Below are 21,340 nucleotides of genomic sequence, written 5' to 3' on the forward strand. Positions count from 1 at the left end.
TTGAGTGGGTATTCATTGTTGGGAATAGTGGATATGACAGGAGGGCAATTTTGGGGAGAGGTAATTGAAGAAAGAGTGATGGAGATACTAGGACGGTTGGGAACGCTATGATAAACGGGTGGATCTGGAGAGTATAGGGAATCATCTGGCAGTATGACCAGAGTTTGGGTAACGGTAGAATCTAGGAAGCTAGGTGGTGGAGGGGGTGGTGCCTTCCCAGTCATCCAGGCCTGATACATGTCCGTCATATGTTGTCTTAACATCCTTATCTCATCAGCCAAACCAGTGTCCTATTCAACCAACTGCTTTCGGGCACCAGTATCAACCAACCCAATTTTGTTGTTGTTCGCCATTGCCTTTTGACTTTATGTTGTGGAGAGGAGTTACTACTTTGAGAACCACAAACCAACCACCTTTCTACTATGAAGATATCAAAAGGAACAAAATGGAGTCGTCCTGTTAGCGTTAGGGCATTTAACAGCAAAAATATCACATTGCATGCAATGCACCTAGCAACAATTAATGGTTCTAGAATGACTTCGAGGGTCATAAGGTCACTTGGCATCATCCCAAATCTTTTTTGAGAAAAGATCACTTACCTTAATGACTACTCTGATGAGAAAAAAAGAAACAAAATAAACAAATCTTTTTTTTTATTTTTCTAGACTGAATGTTCTATAACCAATTCTAAACTCACCTAACGAGCATGTATTTTTTTGAAACAAATACTCTATGGGAAATTATTAAGGAAAAAACCCTACAAGAGAAAAACATTTTTTGATTCTTTCTTTTCTTTCTTTTTAAAAAAAAAAGGAAATCTATAGAATAGATCAAAGAAATATATTTTGAATTTTCATTTGATATTCTGAAAAAGATTTCGAATAAAAGAAATAGAAGAGATAAAATATTTTTGGATTTCAAATTTTGATTACCTAAAGACGAAACTCTAAAGATAAACAAAAGATAAAATGTGCTTTTTTTTCTTCTATATACAATGTCCTACAATTCTAGTGCAAATAAGAGAATATATTTTTTGTTGTTTATATATATATATATATATATATAGGCTTGAGTTATATATATATATATTTCCCAAAGAAGAACCTCACAAGAAAATCTTTTGGATTTTTGAATTTATTATTTTTTAAAAGAAAACTTCTAAAGAGGTATGAAAAGAAAATTCTCTCTCTTTTTTTTTTGAATTTTTAGTCCTAATATACTAAAGGAAATATGAAAGCAAAAATTTTCTATGGAGTTCTAGTTATTAACTTCCTAAGGAGAAACACCTCAAAAGATTTTTTTTTAATTCTAGAATTGCTCTTCTAGAGAAAACTTCCAAAGGAAATAAAAACGCAAAATCTCTTTTTGGATTTTTGATTTATGACACACTTTTTTTCAATACAAAAATAGAAAATACAATAACCAAAGACTCGACATTACTGTACAAAACTAGAAGGTAAATGACAACATAAAAAGAAAAACAGACTGAAAACATCAAAAGAAAAATCTCCTTAAGCAACTCTTGAATGGATGGTCCTTCGGTGTATGTCATGCTCAAACTCCGATAAGTATACCCACACCTGTATGAGAAAATTAAGACCAAATAAAGTTAAAGACCTATAATGCCATGTGAGACAATAACCCTTCCAGTTGGACACATGCAAGATATGATTGAGGCTATTTTTCTAAAATTAACCCATGTGGCTAAAAGTGACTAAAAATGCAAGATTTGGCTAAGACCCCGCAAAGACAAGAACCTGAGATCACTAGGGAGACCGGACCCTATGTGGGTTGCCTACGTATCACGCCTCGAAAGACGAGAATCAGGTGTGTGTAGTTCGGGCAGATTGGATACGGGCAGAATTAAAAAAAATACTAATTTGAAATATATATATATATATATATATATATATATATATATATATATATATATATTTTATTTTTTATTTTTGAAAAATGATGGAACATGTAAACTCTTTTTGGATTTTTTTTTTGATTTCCTAATTTTCGGAAAATGATGAAAGAGCGCAAAATCTTTTTTGAACTTTCAAGCTCTTTTTCCTTAACAAAAAATGTGACAGAAAACATAATTGGGCCTCACTCTCTTCACACTTCACCCTTTTTTTTTCATTTGCCCTCAACTATCATTAGTTTGCCAAATGACCCTTTTACCCTCGAAGAAATGCAACATGTAGCACATAGGATGCATCAAGATGGTCTATTATTTTGGGTACACCTGTCCTAGACGGACCCAACCCCTGTGTTGAGTCCCCAAAGTCAAAATGCACATGATGCAAACAAGCGTTCCTACTAGGGATCTGGCATGAGGCTTTGTTATACTAGGTTTAAAACCTGGGTTTATTGTTCTAGACCTGGCTTACCCAAGCGGACAACTCGAGCCGAGGAGGGGGTTACGTACCGGGAACCAAAATTCCATCCGGCTTAGTAATTTATCCGAGCCTCTTTCTTATTTTAAGGTATGACACTAACAGAATAGGGAGTCACGGCCAACGTGCACATCCCCGAAGATGAGAAGAGAAGGGTTTTGTAGCAGTTTATATACAGTTCAGATAATATCAAAGCGGTAAAAGCAACATTTAGCACATTAGGCCCAAACATGTAATAAAATCAGATAACAGATAAAACCAAATATAACAATTCATCTAAGCTCGAATTCTTGAACCCTAAACTAGAGATTCTTGGTTCGATCCCCAGCAGAGTCGCCAGAGCTGTCACACCTCCTTTTTTCCTACACCCTCGGAAAGGGTATAAAGGGGAGTTTTTTCTAACTTAAAGTGACAATCGAAATGGGATTATTTATTTATTAAATTCAGAGTCGCCACTTGAGATAATTTATGGTGTCACCGGTTCAAATCTCGAATCGAGGAAAAGATTGACTCTGTATTACAGTTCGCGAACCAGAAATCCGGGTAAGGAATTCTGTTAACCCGGGAGAAGGTGTTAGGCATTCCCGGATTCCGTGGTTCTAGCACGGTCGCTCAACTATTATAATTGGCCTATTATCTGATTTTAGTACATGTTTTAATCCTACGTGCCCTTTTAACTGTTTAGCCGCTTTTAACATTTCAGAAAAATTTAAGGTTATTTAAAACACATCGTAAGCCACGCTACATGAAATACACCCGTGGTTCACTTCACGTTCTATTTAACCTTGATGGAAATTGAAGTCGGGTCACATGAAATGCACACTCGGGCCTTTTTAATATAATTAGACGTAGTTCAGTTGATGAATAGAAACCAAATATCTATATTGTGACAACATCATATTCAGCTATAACCAATTCGAGTAAATATGAGCAGATAACCGAGTAGGCAAATTCAAAACCACGGAGAATAATTAAAAAAACGACAGGATCGCATCACCAAACAAATAATTGACATTAGGCTTGAATAAAACAAATAGAGGATGAAAGAGTAAACCTCAATATAGCCGAAAAATTAATTATTTCACTATTTGAACTCAAAATGTGACGAACCGCAGACGGGAACCCAAATCGGCACCGAAAATCTAAAACCGACGACGAACTCAAATCAACCTCGCCTTAACTCCGTTCCCATGCTCGAAAAAACAAAAATCAGAACCAAATGAAGAAACATAAACATCTTTGTCGACGTATTCAAACTTAAGATGGAACTCCGGATCAAATATTTCAAATCAACTCTCAATAGAAAATCGATCCAATAACATTCCAGCTAGTCCAAAGTGGCAATAAAGGACCAAATTTATTACATGATCAAACCAATACAAAATTCTGAAAACCTCAGCAAAAAAACCTCCACACGAATCAAACTCAACGGCTCCGAACACGCACGCTAAACCAACCGAAGCCCTCCTCTGTATTTCAAAAAACTCGACTTCACTCAAGTGCAAATCAAACTCCACGAGAGGAATCAAAATTAAAAACTGAAATGCATCTTTTCAGGTTTAAGAAGCAGCGAACGGATTTTGTTTTTTTATGTTTCTGTTTTTATGAACAAAAGAGAAAGAAGAAATAAGAAAGTGAAAAGCTGGAATGGAGCCTAAGACCCTCGTCCCCTCTCACTGAGTTGCTGTTCATTTTTAGTCGTGAGGGTGGCATTAGGTTGGTTGATGAAGATCAATGTTCATGGCATGTAGGTCTAGATATGAGGTCCAGCGGCTCGAGACGTATGAGGCGTGAGAGTGGTTATTGGATGACGTGAGGACGAAGAAGAAGACCGGCGAGGGTGGGTCTGTCCTTGTGCTCAAACGGTTGTAGTTTCTGAAGGTTCTCTAGGGTTTTTTAATGAGGAAGACGATGGGTGTCTCAAATCCAAAAGAAACGGCTGATTGTATGTCTGTCTAGGTCTCTAGCTTTGGGTGTTAGCTCTCAATTGTGCTCAAGAAGATGAAGAATGGTGGGGGTCTGTCCATTGTGAGGAAACGGCCAGTCTCTCCTTAGGCATCTAGGTCATTTTTTGTATTTCTTTCATATTTTCGCTGATAGCTTCCCCCCGATCTCTCTTATTCACGACTGGTGGTTGTGTGTATATAGGTCTAGGTTTTTTGGTAGGGTTTTTAGGTTAAAGGGTATGGGCCTAGGAATTATGGGCTTGGAAATTATGGGCTAGGTCCAAAATTAGGTCTAAAAATGGGTTGCTCGAGCCCAAATTCTATTCTTTCCCCGCGAACAAGACTAAAAATACGATCTCAATTATTAATTAATCATACGTAAGTAAAATAACTATTAAAATAAGACTGACTGTTAAAACAAAACTATTTTTTTGGTATTTTTCATGATTAATAATGACTACAAAGCATTAACGAACATATTTTTTTGTAATTTTTATTTTCTTGTAACAAAATAAAGTAAAAGAGTAAAAATGAGTTGAGATATCTATATTAGGCCTAAATTTAATATTTTACGCTAAAATGTGAAAAATCTTGGGGAGGGTCAAAAATCACATGTCTACACATATAACCAATGAATCACCACCCCTTGTAGCATAGAAGAGTAACACAGAGAACATATCAGAACACGAATGAGATCAACTCTAATCGAATGACTCACCCCTCAATACTAACAGTTCTGAGTCAACAAATCCAACCCGGTGTAAAATGCCTACACCCCTCGGGCCTACCAATAGGCCCTAAATCAACTCTGGTCATCCCCAAATGGATAAATAGCCCTCTAACATTCCATAAGGATTTAACCATAACATGTACAACCATCTGGCTAACTTTGGACACATCTTCAGAGTCCACAACCACGAAACGATCTGCTTCTGAGAACTCCCAGTCTCCAAATCCATAGAACACATGAATCACCATAGTTGATCCTAACTCCATTGCCCGAATGTCTAACACATCTCTCATACACGATCATCCCACGAGGAATACTTCTATAATTCTTCCGTGCCACATAGCAAAATCTGAACATCAGCAGTCGATCAACCAGGCAAGTACCGCAATACCAATGAAGCATCCGTAAGTCAAAATACAGTGCACCTTCTGAAATGCACACCCTTGTCAGGTAATACCAAGCAGTAATAGCATTCAGCTAAACATCTAAAACCATCCATATTGTTCAAGATTCACAACCTTCCCTCTAAAATTGAACTGTCACCTTGTATATGAAAATCTCAATCCCATAGGACTCATCGCATCTATCATGCCATCATATGAAAAGCACGAGAATCTCGTAATCAACTCTGAGTCATAAGAAGAATACATAACCAATCAGTCAGAAACCTTCCACTTGATCCCATCTAGGATAAAATCAAAACACGCCACATACCTCTCATACATGTAGATAATACCCATCTCAAGTTGTGGCAGAAATCGCCGAGGACACTTCAGAACCCATTTACAAATAACCAAGTCATTCGAACTGAGCCCTTATAACTTAACCAAGTCATACTGGCCGCCAAAGCTTGAGAGTTTTGCCACAAAACACTTGTAGAGACTCGCCACTTCATAAGTACCCAAATAACCGATCATATCCATTACTGTTATGATTTAACCTCCTACCAAACTGTCCTATTTCTCTAAGTTCCTTCCGAATTACCCTTAAGTTGACACTTCTCCTTGCTAGATAACCACAATCCTTACCTAATGCTCACCACAAGAGATCCTAGCATAAACCACATTGCCCTAAGGCCCATAAGCCACTATATTCCCTCTTAAGCACCCCAAAAGTAGCACATCCAAGACACACACTCTGAAGAGACCTTATGTGAATCTAAAGTAATTTCCTTCACCTTCCTGATACTGAAATGTAGAATCCATAATGATATAGAAATACCGTGAGTCTCGACACCATCCAATGTAAATCTCAGATTCTAGCTATATACAAATCCGAAATATTCTCAATTGCTACATATAAATCTTGAATTCATTAGAACCTTCTTGAGAGTCATCCACTCTGCTCAAATATCAATTGCACCACCCAAACAGGCCGAACGACCTGTGCCCCATTAGCACGACAACACCCAAAAAAGTAACCCCTCCTTAATGCAACCGAGTAAATACCTACTCCATGCACACTACATCCTTCGTGAATAACAACTCAATCATTCCATGATTCCCATATACGCATAAAATGTAATACACCATGCATCTAGAAATTTTCTTGCTTATGTCATCCTCAAAACCAGCCTATGAAAGTCATAACCTATCCATAAGTATGCCTCAAACCGAAAACAATATAACACATAACCATGCAATCAAATCATTGATAGCCGATTCCCCCACTTGGCTCAAAGCCATAGATCAAAATAATCAATAACTCACAATGCCCATACTTTATTACTGCCATAATAGCGCAGTGAGATTCAACTAAATCCTTCATAAGCTTATGTAACACAAACCATATAGTACCCCAAACCATCTTCTAAGCTCGCATTCATCCTCGTGATGGTCAGGTCAACTTTCTCAACCAATCCAAACTCAAATTGCAACACCTATACCCACTGGTAGAAAAGAAAGCCTCCACATAACATCATAAGGATCACACATCCGTAGATTACCCCACAGGTGATAACCCACCTACTTAGGCTCAAACGGACATCTCTCTACACCCTTTCACAGTCACAACTACTATGCAATCACTTAATCCATAGAGTCTAAACTCATAACAAAGACATGAAAATCTACTTCATTCCACAAAAGAAAAAACACGAAAGAATCTCTCAAAAACCTTCAAAACTCAAAACTGTATAAGACATCCACAGAAATCAAACATCCAATAGTCCTTTTCACATCTCAAGAAAAATCTTCCCGTCACATTCAAACCATCTGAATACATCCTGTAGTCACATCCTAATCATTATATAGCTATCCAAACACTCACCGAGCCACCAGTCCCACTCATAGGGACACCACAAGACATAGAAGTCCAAAAGCACATGCTCACACAACTGAACTATCGAGCCTAAGCTGCGGTCCAAACCGGGCCTCAAGTCCTCTAGGATAGCCCATCACGAAAACATAGGAAACACGCCTCGCACCTACCCATGGAATCCACAAGTCGTCGATATACAACTGATACCGAGTGCTCACATGTGCATACGAGTGACTTGAAGGAATTCAAAGAGATACACTTCAAATTTAATCAATATCGCACGATAAGGAAAGAAAGATGGAAAGTTTATCCTAAATGCCATGTAGCCTCTCGAAGATAGGTATGAACGTCATTATACCGATCCACAAGACTCTACTAGCAACTTTCTCATGACTTGTAGAACCTATGAACCTATAGCTCTGATACTAACTTGTCATGACCAAAAATCCAACTAGTCATGATGGCACCAAATCCAACCTGCTAGCTAAGCAAATTAACAATAAACTACAATATAATAATAATAATAATAATAATAATAATAATAATAATAATAATAATAATAATAATAATAATAATAATAATAATAATAAGAGTCAAGAATGAAATAACTGAATTTTTATACAATTCTCTAAAGACTAAAAGTACAAATCATGAGCTTCTAAGACTTAGAGTTTAAAAAGCTGGTATGAAATAAATACATCATCTGTTCGAAATATACATAAACATATTTATAAATCTAAAGCCACCAAGAACAAGAGGCAACTATAACCAGAACACAGGTACATCTTCAATGCTAGCTCCTGCCATACACAATAACATTAGCTCCAAAATCTACATACAAAGTGCAGAAGTGTAGCATGAGTACAACCGACCCCATGTACTCAATAAGTAACAAGCATAACCTTAGATTGAAAGTAGTGACGAGCTTAGACAACGGTCAGAGTCCGAGGGTGTTTGTTTTGGTTTCGGGTGAGTCTCAGAGTGAAATGGGACATATAGTCCCTAAGTTGGAGCTTTAAGTTGAAGGAATTGACCGTAGTTTGATTTTTGTGTAGACGACTCTAGAATGGGGTTTTAACAGTTCCAATAGCTCCATATGGTGATTTTGGACTTAGGAGTGTGTCTGGATGTTTATTTGGAGGTGCATAGGTCGTTTCGGCGTGAATTAGCAGAAGTTAGAAAGTTGAAGATTTGGAAGGTTGGAAGGATTGACCGGGGATTGACTTTATTGATATCGGGGTCGGATTTCGATTTCGGAAGTTGGAATAGTTCTATCATGTCATTTATATATACGAGTGTTATTCCATGAAATAACTCGAAATTCAAATCATTCACTTGCTTTAACTACTCATACTATGGATGTAGGAGCATCAACTTTATTCCCGTGGGCTTTTGAGGAGCGGGGAAATTATTTATGATTTGTGTGCAAAAATTGAAGTCAATCGGAGTTGTTTTGGTATGAATCGAAATTAGTTTTGGAATTCTAGGGTTTTTCAAGGAAATCATTGGGGTAAGTGATTCTAACCTGGATTGGTCTATATTTTACGAATCTATTGTTAATTTCCTTATTTAATTAGTGGTTTGAGTTGGAAAATTGGGGAAAATTTGTGAAAACTTCTTAGGCTAGAATTTGGGGATTTGAAAGGCAATTTAAGGTTGGATTCGAGTAATTCTTGTATGGCTGGACTCGTTATCGAATGGTTGATCGAATTTTATAATTTTGGTTGGGTTCCGATATGCGGGCTCGGGTTGACATTTTGACTTGACTTTTTATTTCTTAGCAAAGATCTTATTGTTCGAAATAGTTTCCGATAGTTTATATTTATAGTATCAAGTTGTTTTGGCTAGATTCGAGCCGTTCAGTGTTGTATAAGCGAGGGAAATGCCTGCTAGTGGTTTGAGTTAGCGTGTTTCGAGGTAAGTGTCTTGCCTAACCCTATGTGGGGGAATTTCCCCTTAGGATTGGTATTATTTGTAATAATTGTGATATATGAAAGTCATGTACATAAGGTGACAAGTGTGTGCACGGGCTAAATGTTGAAATTTACCAGTTTTATCTATGTAAACTCCTTTCATGCCTTAATTGTGTTACCTTAACATGTTATATTCATCATTTCTAGGCTATCTTCACAAGCTTTACTTGTCTTATCTCTTACTTGTTAATTGCCTACATGTTTAGTTGAAGTTGTTGTTGTTTCCTCTATTCCTTATTCATTATTTAACTGTAAATTCTTTGCTTGAAATTGTTATTCTTGGAATATCTTGTTGATGAAACTAGTATTGAGTTATAAAGGACGTGATTCACATTGAGGCAAAATGTTAAGTTGTGAAATACTATTCTGTTGAGTTATTCATTTCCGGTTATTATTGTTGAGAATATTGTGTACATTGTGGTTGAGTCATGGGCTCTTTATTGTGAAAACAATGTTGTTGTTGATTTCTTTGGAAAGTTGTGATATTGGGCACTTAAAGTGCGATTTGTGATACACTGTGATATTGAAATGCATGCGATGATATAAGGTTTTGGGGTTGAAACGCATGCGGTGAGATAAGGTGGGCTTGATACACGTGGCTAGTAGGGGAACTACTAGAAGTCACGCGGTGTGATAAGGTGGGCTAAAACGCGGGATGCTATTTCGGGAAAATAATTTTCAAAACTAAATGCAAGGCTCCCACTGTGATATAAGGAAAGAATGTGAATTATTCTTGTGATTTGAGACTACGAGGTGGTACCTCGGTAGTGACTCTTGTTGGTATTTCTTTATTGCTGCACTTGTTTGCGTTTGTTTTGTTTCTTTAGCATGTCATTTCTTGTTTCCTCTGTGTTGCATTATTTTCTTTAGTTCCGTGTAACTAACCTTGATATGTTATTGTTGTTTTAATTTCATTGCTGTCATTACTACACTGACATACACTTGTATGGTTTTTCTTATTTATTCCAGTAGGCCCTGACCTAAACTCGTCACTACTCTACCGAGGTTAGGCTTGGAATTTAATGGGTATCGTTATGGTGTACTCATGCTACGCTTCTGCACATCTTTTTGTGCAGATCTAGGTACCTCATATCAGTCCAGGCATCAATGAGTTGAGTTCGTACGTGGAGACTTCTAGGTATACCTGCCAGCGTCCATGGGCCTCAGAGTCACCCTCTATCTACTTTTATATTTTCCTGCTTTTACTAGTTACAGTTGTATAGGGTTGACTATGATACCGTTGTAGAGCTTGTGACTTGATATCACCAGGTTTTGGGAAATTGTATACACTGAGTTGCACAGTTTCTTTATGTTAAATTGTTGAGTATTTAGGAGTTAATCGTCATTTCATTTATATTCGCAGGTTTTGTTAGGCTTACCTAGTCTTAAAGAGTAGGTGTCATCACGACATCCTATGGAGGGAAACTGGGGTCGTGACACAAGAAAACTCGTAATAATAAGATAAAATCAGTACAAGCAATAACTCAAAGATATGATGCTCAGCTCGTTCACAGTCACGAAAAATAAGCATGATTTTCAGGTATAACAATAAAACCCAAATCTTTCACCAAAATTACCAAAATATGAGTAAATCTGAAAATTATGATTTTTTCAAAAAACTTTCAACAACGGATAAGATATTTCATTCTCAGATAGCATGAGGAAAGTACATATCTATGCCTACATGTGAATAAGCATGTGAAGTCATGAATGTCACAAAACTGTGTAGCATGAGGAAATGCATCTCTATGCCTATATGCCAAGTATGTATATCAAATTTAATTAATCACAATGACGAGCTCATGTACTCACACTCCTAGAGTACTCAATCTCACTATCTCACACTCAATCACTCGGTACACTTAATCACTAGGCACTCGGTACCTGCGCTAATCGTTGGTATGTCAGTCTCTGGAGGGGTGGATCCTGCCCAAGTGCTAATATAAGCCAACATGGCCTACTACAGCATGCAGCACGATCCCATCATGCATCAATAAAATCTACTGTAGTGTGCAGCCTGATCCCATCATGAATCAATAAAGTCTACTATGGCATGCAACCTGATCCCATAAATATCACTCACAATTAGGCCCTCGGCCTCAACTCAGTCATTAATCTCTCCAGTCTCTCGGGCTCACAAATCTCATGCAAATCAGCCCAAACAATGATACATAATATAACAATAAATGATAACATTAACTGAGATATGATATGAAAATGAATGAATCTGACTGAGTATGTAATTGCAATTTAAGCAAATAACTCAACAACATAAATGACCTCAGTGCATCTCAACAGAATAAGCATATCTCCTAAACATGGTTTCTAACATGGATCACAACTCAATTACTCTAGCATGTAGAAATTTCATGGATAGAAACAAGACTTGGTAACTACACAGTACCACAGAATCAACCGATTCATAATTCACACGGCGCACGCTCACACGCCTGTCACCTAGCATGTGCGTCATCTCAACACCAAACATATAACACGTATGTTCAGGGATTCATAACCTCAGCACCAATTTTAGAAGTGTCACTTACGAACAAATTGAATCCAATATCGAGGAAGCCAAACAATACTCTAGAATGCATCCCGCGTGCACCGACCTCCAATCGGCTTGAAACTAGCAAAAATCAACTCAAGAACATCAAATAATTTCAAAGGAAACAAACTCATTCGATAAAGGTCGAATCTTTAATCAAAAGCCTAAAGTAAACCAAAGAGTCAACAAAAGCCATTGTTGGGCCCACCTTGGATTTCAAATCCAAGCTTACCCGAGTGAAGCCCAAAGCAACACAAGCTTATATGAATGAAAACCAACTCAATCGGAGTCCGATAGCTCAACCAATTCGCCAAAATATCGCTCTTTGGTGTTCATAACCCAAGAGTCCAATCCATACTAGTTAGGTCCCATATCTCCCAGAATACTCCTCCAAAACTTGCCAAATTCGAATATGTTGTTCTCCTATATCAAGAAATAAACGCCTCTAACTCATTTTTAATTTTTAATATTTAGGACATAACCCAGGTCTTGATTTAAAGAATTAAATGGGGTTTCAATTAAAATCATGGATTAAAGTTTAAACCAAGGAATGAATCAAAGGAAAATACTTAGGTTATGACTTAGACCTTAACCCATGGAAGAAACTTAAAAAAACATCCTTGAATTATCCCAATCCCAAACTTTCAAGATGAGAAAAACTCCAACAACTTCAATAGCAAAAAATGCTCAGCTATTTTGCCTTGTTATTTGTGCCAAATTATCCTGAAACTCATTTTGATACCTCCAATGAATTTCTTGTGAAATTCCAGTCAAGTTAAGCTTTTGAATCACTCCATTTGACCTTATAATGAAGAAGATATGTTGATTTTAATATTTGAAAATAGGTCATATTTTTAAATACGAATTCGGTGGCAATTTTGTAATTAATTTGAAAATTTTGACAACCCAATTCTTAGTGAAATGACCATAAATTTCTCATACGATGTCGAAACTTGATGATTTCAGTTGCTATGGTTCCAAAATTATGAAACGAATATAATGGTTTAGTCGAAACATGAATAAAAGGCTGTTTGCTCAATATGGTAACATTTATGCTCAAATAGACGTCGAAACCGAAACAATCACCATATAACCCAAACTTATTCAGAACTCATTAGAATTGAACCAAACTTTGTGGACATGTCCAAAATCATCATAGAAACCTATTGGAAAAGTATAAACCCGATTCTGGGTCTATTTACCCAAAAGTCAAACTTTGGTAAACTCTCCAACTTAAAGCTTCTACAACGAGAATCATTCTTCCAAATCAATCGCGAACCGGTCGAAAGCCAAAACAAACCATACATGAAAGTTATAATATATTATATGAAGCTACCCAAAGTCTCAAATCACTAAATGGAATGCTTGAGTGCAAAATGACCGGTCGGGTCGTTACAAATACCCTTTAAGTCTTGATTTTGAACCGAGTGTGTCTACATTAGTGGAGAGGTACATGAAGGGCAAATCTATGGCACTACTTATGTGAATTTGCATATCTTTGTGAGAGAGTGAAAGTTCTAATTTTTTCCATTTGATATCTCGTTTTGTGTTTTAAATTACAATTTATAAGTTGGGATTCTCTCTTAATTGTGAAGGCACATGAAATTTTGGGTTGTGAATTTAATCGGATCTCCAATTGGGAAGAATAAATAAAATAAAATTATTTGTGATAATGAGGCAATTTTTGAATCTTTTGTGTCACGACTTGGTTGCAACTTTGATTTGCGTGGAGTTTGAGCACTTGAATTGAAATGTAATTTGTGAGAAGTTGGTGATTCATATGCTTTAAATTAATTGTTGGTACCAACCGAAGTCACTAGATTGTGTTTAATTTGAACCTTTTTGACTTGAAATGATGTTTGGTATGCCATTGAGCTTAATTGGACCCCTTGGACGCGCCTCATGGCTTCCTAGAAAGCCTCTCAATGCCTAGCACTATGGACAGCCCCGTGGTCTTGGCTACGCCAAGTGACAAGTACGCATGTGCCTCTGTCGCCCCACCGATAACCCTACATAGTGCCCAGCTGCAGGCAAATGCCAACAGCGCCACATGCATAGACAACGCCACGCGCGCAGACCATGATGCCAAAGACAAGGTTGCTGACAACGGACTTGATTCTACATTGTAGAAAACTAAGTCCTTTTCATTGTAAATATAGAGTAGTTTTATTTCATGTACTTCCATTGTGTTCCTCTAGCTTATTTAGGTCAAGTCTTGTAACTTTGGTTTATTTTTTTAAGCACTATTAGGGGAGATCAAGCAATCAAACTTTCTAGCAAGCAAACAATTCTCAGTGCTGGTGTCTCTCCCCCTCGACACCGTGTTGTTTTTCTGTAATAGCTTTTATTTATGCAATCAAGATTTCTTTCATTCTCAATTCTCATTCTTGTTCTCTCAATTGCTCTTGACATTGGTTTTCCAGTATGACACTGACAATCTTGTCTAGCGTACGGAGGGGACCTCAGTTGGCAGATAGTAATTGCACTGACATCAGTTGCTTAGCCTTATGTCGCCCTTCCAAGAAATCTCAGGAAGGTGCCGCATAACAGTGAGGGTATGAGATGGTTCATAGGTATTGAGACGATGTGATCTTGTGGATTCAGTCACTCGAGATGAGTGTTGTTGGGTTTCGTTATGTGTTGAATGGAGCTATTATTATTTCTAAGGCAAGTCTAGAGTAAATTGGAAGAAGTGGGGTCGGTTAGTAATGGTTTGAATCAACACGATTGTGGCAATGATCAGTTCCTTCGGCGTGTTTAGTTATACAGGTGATTTGTGGTTGTACATACGGGCTTGATGGCCACCGTAATTTTCTTATTTGGGATGTATTCAATTCCTATGGACTTGTTGTGTAAATGGATCCTAGAAGAGTTATGGCGGTTTAGCCCATGATTTGAGGTTTGTATTTTCTGCGATCGTGGGAATTCAGTTGCGTGTTTCAATGGTTCTTCTAAAAGGAGTTAAGTAAAAGGTTTCTAGCCAATGAAGTATTTATAATACTAGAAGTTCAGGGGTTATGAGGAATTCTTGTACTCCCGCATAGAGGCATAATAGTGCATTGAGCAACATGGGAATTGGAGGTTGATGTCACGACCCGAATCAGAGGGCCGCGACGGGCACCCGGTTCTTTACTCAACCGAGTACCAACGTAACATATATTTCTTATCATACTATCATGAGTAAATGAGCCAAAAAACCGGTCATGAGATAACAAGAATAAAACATAAGGGAATACTCAACATATGAAGACCCAAAATGATATACAAACTTATATATGTGACATACGGGCCTATAAGGCCGACATGACCATTTGTAAACTCAAAACATAGGCCTACAAGGCCATACAAGTGTCCCTACACCTGACATCTGTCTACAAGCCTCTAAGAGTACATAAAATCATAAAGATCGGGACAGGGCCCTGCCATACCAATCAATACATATCCAAAGCATACTGACCAACTAGGCAACTCCGGAGCAAGTAGAGTGCACCAACACCTTCGCTGAGCTGATAGCCTACTAGGAGGATTGTCAACCTATCAATCGGGACCTGCGGGCATGACACGCAGCATCCCCAGGAAAAAGAGATGTCAGTACGAATAAAGTACCGAGTATGTAAGGCTACACGCAGCATCCCCAGGCAAAAGAGATGCCAGTACGAATAAAGTACCGAGTATGTAAGGCAGGAAAGCATAAACAAGAACAGTAATGTAAGGAGAGATAGAGGAGATACAACCTGTAACATCTGAGTGCCTCTGGGGGCTACTGACATGAAATGCATAATACATATATATACATGAACTTTTTAAAAACCTTCGCCTCTGTGGGCATCATCATCATCATCATATCGTACCCGGCCTCAAAGAGGACTCGGTAAAAATGTACCCAGCCATCATAAGGCTCAGTAGAATCGTACCCGGCCACGTGAAGCTCGGTAAACCCAACTGATCAGTGGTTGCACAATAGGTTCCATACCCGGCCGACTATAGCGCGGGTCGGTAGAGTAAAATAGATACATATATATAATGCATGCTCGACTCATGGAATCACGTTCTAACCCTTTCGGAGTGATGTAAGGTCATTGCACCTTCGATTAACATTATGGACATCCCTACCATCAATATGAACCTTAGTGGGATTTAAGGATCATACACACTTGTTTAGAATAACTTTATAAGGAAAGAACAACATGGACAACCTTAGTTTCTAGGAGTAGATCCGTTATGAATTAGCGTACCATTTATGTTCATGTCACTTTAGATCATGCCAAAAGAAAGAAGTAAGTGCCTTAACATACCTTGTATATTCTTCCCAACCTCAAGCTATGCAATTTCACGGCACCTTAGTCTACAATAAGAGAAATGACACTCTCGTTATCGTTTAAGCGTCATAACTATTATGTATCGACCACAACCTATTTTACAATGAAACGGACAGAACCTCCCCTATATATATGACTTCACACTAGTCAAAACAATCAAAAACAGCCTAACATACCCCTATCACTTCATACACAACATGACAACCATAATAGTGTCAACCAACCCGAAAATGTTACGACGAACGACCAACAAACAACCTTGCCATTATGTGGTGTTTCTCCACAACCTTACTCCTCTCAACTCCATAAAAATAGTAGTAAAAGAGACAACCCAATACCAACACGAAACAGCCCAAAAATATTCCCACAAGTTCATCAACTCAAAAATAATTTTTCAGTTTACTTAAACACGTTTCGACTTGTCTTTTATTTCAAATTGGGAAATACAACCAAAAGTACATCATTATACCTCTTATCCAATAAACCATCCATGAATTCAACTTTAAAATAAGTTTACAACCAGCCAACCATTACACAAGAACAAACAACATACCATTCTTTCGAAACTAACTAGGTCTATTCTTTACGATCGAGTTACAACTCGCAAACGCATAGATAATGGAAAGAGAAGCATAAACTCACCTTGTACTGAGTATAACCCACGAAACCTGGTCCTTTTTCATCAAAAATAAGTTCCTCAACACGGCTACAAGAAGGAGAAAGATAAACTAGCAAGTTGTCCGGACTTTTCAGCACTAGAATCGCGTCGTAACACCCGGAATACCCTAGGGTTTGTATGAGATTTTTGGGGAGGAGTTGCAGGGGTTCAATTAGGTTTTCTTGGTCTGAAATATAGGTGAAATAACAGAGTTTATAATCCCTTAAAAGTCCCCTCTTGACCGACTTAGTTGAGGCCTCTCTTTTTGGCAAGTAGGTGATGCACCTACTTGTCACCTACTAGCTGCGCAGTCTCGCGAAAATGCGAATATCTCTATACTCCGAGATCGTATTAATAAACGGTTTAATGAGTTAAAAACTAGACTCATAGATCTTAAATTCAATATGTATATCATCCCTTGATTCAAAGTATGTTGGGATAAAATCTCAGCTACATTTAACCTAAGTTTCAACTCATTTTTGAATGTAACTTGTGATGACCTTTTCCAACTTTTGTTCCACAACTTGCTTGACTTAAAAACATGACACACGACTATCATACGACTAAACTAACTCATAACATAACCTCATCATCATGTTAATAACCCTTGTCTCACCCCAAAAGTATAGGTTATAACATTCCAAACTTGTCGACATTCGACGAAACTTATTTTCTTTACTTCATTTAGCGCTTAAGCTTTCCAACCCTTTTGGTACTCGTTATTCATGATCATAAATATTTGTTACCTCCATTATAAAAGGATTAACTTAATTTACATACTTTCAAAGTTGATCTCATTTTTGAGCTTACATCAATTGACTTATGGATACTCTAACATACGAAAACATAGGGCGTAACATCATTCCCCCCTTTGGAACATTCGTCCTCGAATGTTGACTGATTCACTTATCATTTTTATAACCCATAGCTTTTGTGAATACTTTAATACTCTTATAGCCATATAGGCAACTATTCTTTGAATAAATCCAAAGTCTAGGGTATTCCCCCTTTAGTCCTCCTTCTCATACCATGACTTGTGGTCGAACCCCTTCTAATCTCGTAACTGTTGCTCCTTTTTGTCATGCAGCCTGTTCGACTTTTTCCTTGTGTGTGTGCCTATGCGACTCTTTTTTTTCTCCAGCTTTTATCCAATCTCTAGGTAGCACGTTGTAAACATATACAAAGCTTGATATGTTGTCCGTCTGGACATCTATGGGTATACTGAAGTTCTTCACTCGGTACTTTGTTAAACTTACGACTTTTGTTATATCTTGTTTCATAGCCTCAGTTATCTATGCTAATGGCTTTAATACAACTAGGTAGGTCATATTATACAATAACTCTTACTTCGGTTTACTATTACCGAGGTCTGCCACCCAACTCCAGGTTACTCTCTCACCGCTTATCCTATATGTATAATCCTTATTACTGTTCATCTAAAGAATGACATCATAATCTCCTCTCATACTTTGGAATCTTTATCCATATATTATTGATTTACCTTAATGTTAATCTATAATCCACCACTAATAACTTGAAACCTCTTACGTAATACATTGCCACAAGTCTCACATCTCATCGGGGAACATTTGAAGTGGTTTTCCTAATCCACCTAGGGACAATACTATACTTCAATAACCATATTTCATAGCATCCCAATGTGATTCATCTTATGGGGGTATCCTAGTCCTGTGCCATCCATGAAATCTCTTTTCTTTGAATTATTACTCAAATAAAGGCCTATATATCATCCTTTTATAATTTACCACTATTATATCCTTACATTACGACCAGAGGTGCATTCCATCTCTTCTAAATGCTCCTAGTCTTAGACTCCTCCGTGTTAATTCAAGCTATACTGAGCCTTTTATAATATATATAAACCATCAGCTCTCTTGTTTGATGGGCTTAATACCGAGGTTTTACCTATTCTTATCAGCTTCTAACTCACATTTTCTCACCTTTACTCACATCTACCCAAAATCTTTTCACTCTACTATACTTTCGCTTGCGACCTCCACATATTTATTTATTCTAATCAGAACCTTCCTTTAACTTGCTAGCACATTAGATTCCCTTTTGCGCATTCTCAGTTGTCTTTAAATGTAAATAATTACTTTTTCTGGTCGTTCTGCCACTTGCTACATGGATACTTGGCTTATCATAGTGCCCACGAACACTGGAATTCCCTGTAACTCGTATGCTCTCAAGTATCACCTTTGATGTTTTTTTTCCTTTTTTTCTGTTCATTAGCCATGATAGGTGCCACTTTCTTATGGAGTGCATGCAATATTATAGTGAGACTGCTGTTACAAGATCAAAGATCATTTCCTTTTTAGGTCACTATGCTTAGGTGGAAACCTTCTTCCTTATTTCCTCAGCTAGTCTTTCGTGGTAGTACTTAGGAGACCTTTTGGATCTTGTAAAGTTGTGATCTTGTTATACTGTATACTCGAAGGAATTTTTGATATTCTTACTCGCCTATAAACATCCTTACTTACATACCTCCGTGTCGTTGTGCTCGTAGGATTACTTGTAAAATCAGATTTTGATTATCTCCTTAGTGGCACCCTCCATTATTCCCGTAATACTTATACAATACCTTTAAATACCCCAACTCCTATTTGAGCATTTCTCAAGGTTTATGATGTCATATTTGCGAGACTAAATTCACTATATTAGGATTCACTACGTTTATCTTGCATGATCTGTTGACTCATCTATAACCTCTTATTTAGCCATAACTGGGCTCTTCCTTAATCAAATCCCAAATACTCGTTGGCCTATCCTCACATCAATTTTCCGCGTAATATTTCTTGGGTTATTTCCTTTGTTTTAACTTACCTCATGCACTGGCCTCTGATCTATCAATGACATTTCGGGCAGGAACTCTTACTTCCTTTCCTTGACGTCGTGTTTGTATAATGCACTGATATCGTAGCATATCTGTAGGCTTTGAATAAGTACAATCTCATCCCTTTTTCACATTACTGCATTATTCTTCTACCACTTTATGATTTGTTGAACCACTAAATTCTGACTTCATGCCACATCACTCCATATTCCCCCATTTAGAGGAGTACTAAGAGCTGGAGCTACGACGATCTACCTATAGATATTTTACCTCTATATATTTGACGTCTTTTCACATCATCGATTACCCTTACTCGCCTTGTGGTAATGCTTTTTTGTACCAAGGATAATAAAATTCCTTGCTTGCGAGGATGACACTTAGTGTAACTGGCGCACATAGACCCTTAAGCTTAACTTTGCTCATATTGCTTGCTTTAGGGAAGCAACTTCCTGAATGACCATTAAAGGGCATTCTTTTGTCATCTATTCTATTATCGCCGGAACACAACCTCTGAAATACTCTTGATGCCGACTATTATCATATTAGTCCCTAGTTCACATTTAGTTTATCTTGTTTACCAGCCCATACTGATTTCTACTACTCTAGGGGCATATCTTTTCCTGCTGGTAATCGCGTTAGAGTTGCAAACTTATTTCTCAAAAAGAAGATATGATTTTATGACCTATACTCCTTTGTTGTTTCAAGGCCTGTCACCTCTCATCTTTTTCCTTCACTTAACTATAGACTCTATAATTCTGTCATTTTCATCATCATTTTTTTCCACCATTGTCATCCATGTGGACATCTTACTCATAATTCTTCATTAACTCTATTCTTATTTTCCTACTAACATTTATGTCTATCACTTTATTCTGAAAACATCAACAAGACATTCTTTTGCTTTTAGCTCCCCTTGCTTCATCTCACTGGCTCTTCGGGATGCCTAAAATTCTCTCTCCTAGGGATACGAGCCATGCTAAGGTAATATTTATCCCTTCAAGGCTTCCAGTGGCTATCTTTATAGTACTCATATCTAGCTGTACTATTTTAGAGTGCGCCATCTGGGTATCTCACAAGGAGATTTATTAGCACATTTGCATTATGCTTCAAAAATTGTCAACGAACATAAACAATCAATTCACTATTATGGGTTATCCTAACCCCAACAGGATCCTGATATCTCGTCCTTTTCTTAATCTACACATGTTAGCCCCCAATAGGGTATAACTGAAATGGGTATGGTCAATTATACATACCTCTGTTACTGTTGAGGGTAACTTACAATGCTTATATTTTTCTGCCGGAGATGAAAATACCAATAATCTTTATTAACTAGGTGCCTTGTACCCTTCCCATATTGCTCCTTTTACTTGTTTAAGCTTGTATCTATCTTTTGAATCTTTCATTGCCTTTAGGGGTGGATAGATATTCTTTGCCTTAAGGCTCCTTATCGAGAAGCTTACACTTCTTAGTACACACATGATCTACTGAAGACCTTATATTTACCCATCATATGCATCATGCAAAAATCGAGCTCCTCTAACTCAACTCTTTCACAGCCACATACAATCTTTTACCAACCATCTTTTTAAATGTAGGTATCGTTGTATTACGACTAAAGTCGAATTTAGGAGTTTGAATTCTTACAACAGAGCTCTACCACACG

The sequence above is a fragment of the Nicotiana sylvestris genome, chromosome 1, assembly GCF_000393655.2.
Source record: "Nicotiana sylvestris chromosome 1, ASM39365v2, whole genome shotgun sequence".
Classification (NCBI taxonomy): domain Eukaryota; kingdom Viridiplantae; phylum Streptophyta; class Magnoliopsida; order Solanales; family Solanaceae; genus Nicotiana; species Nicotiana sylvestris.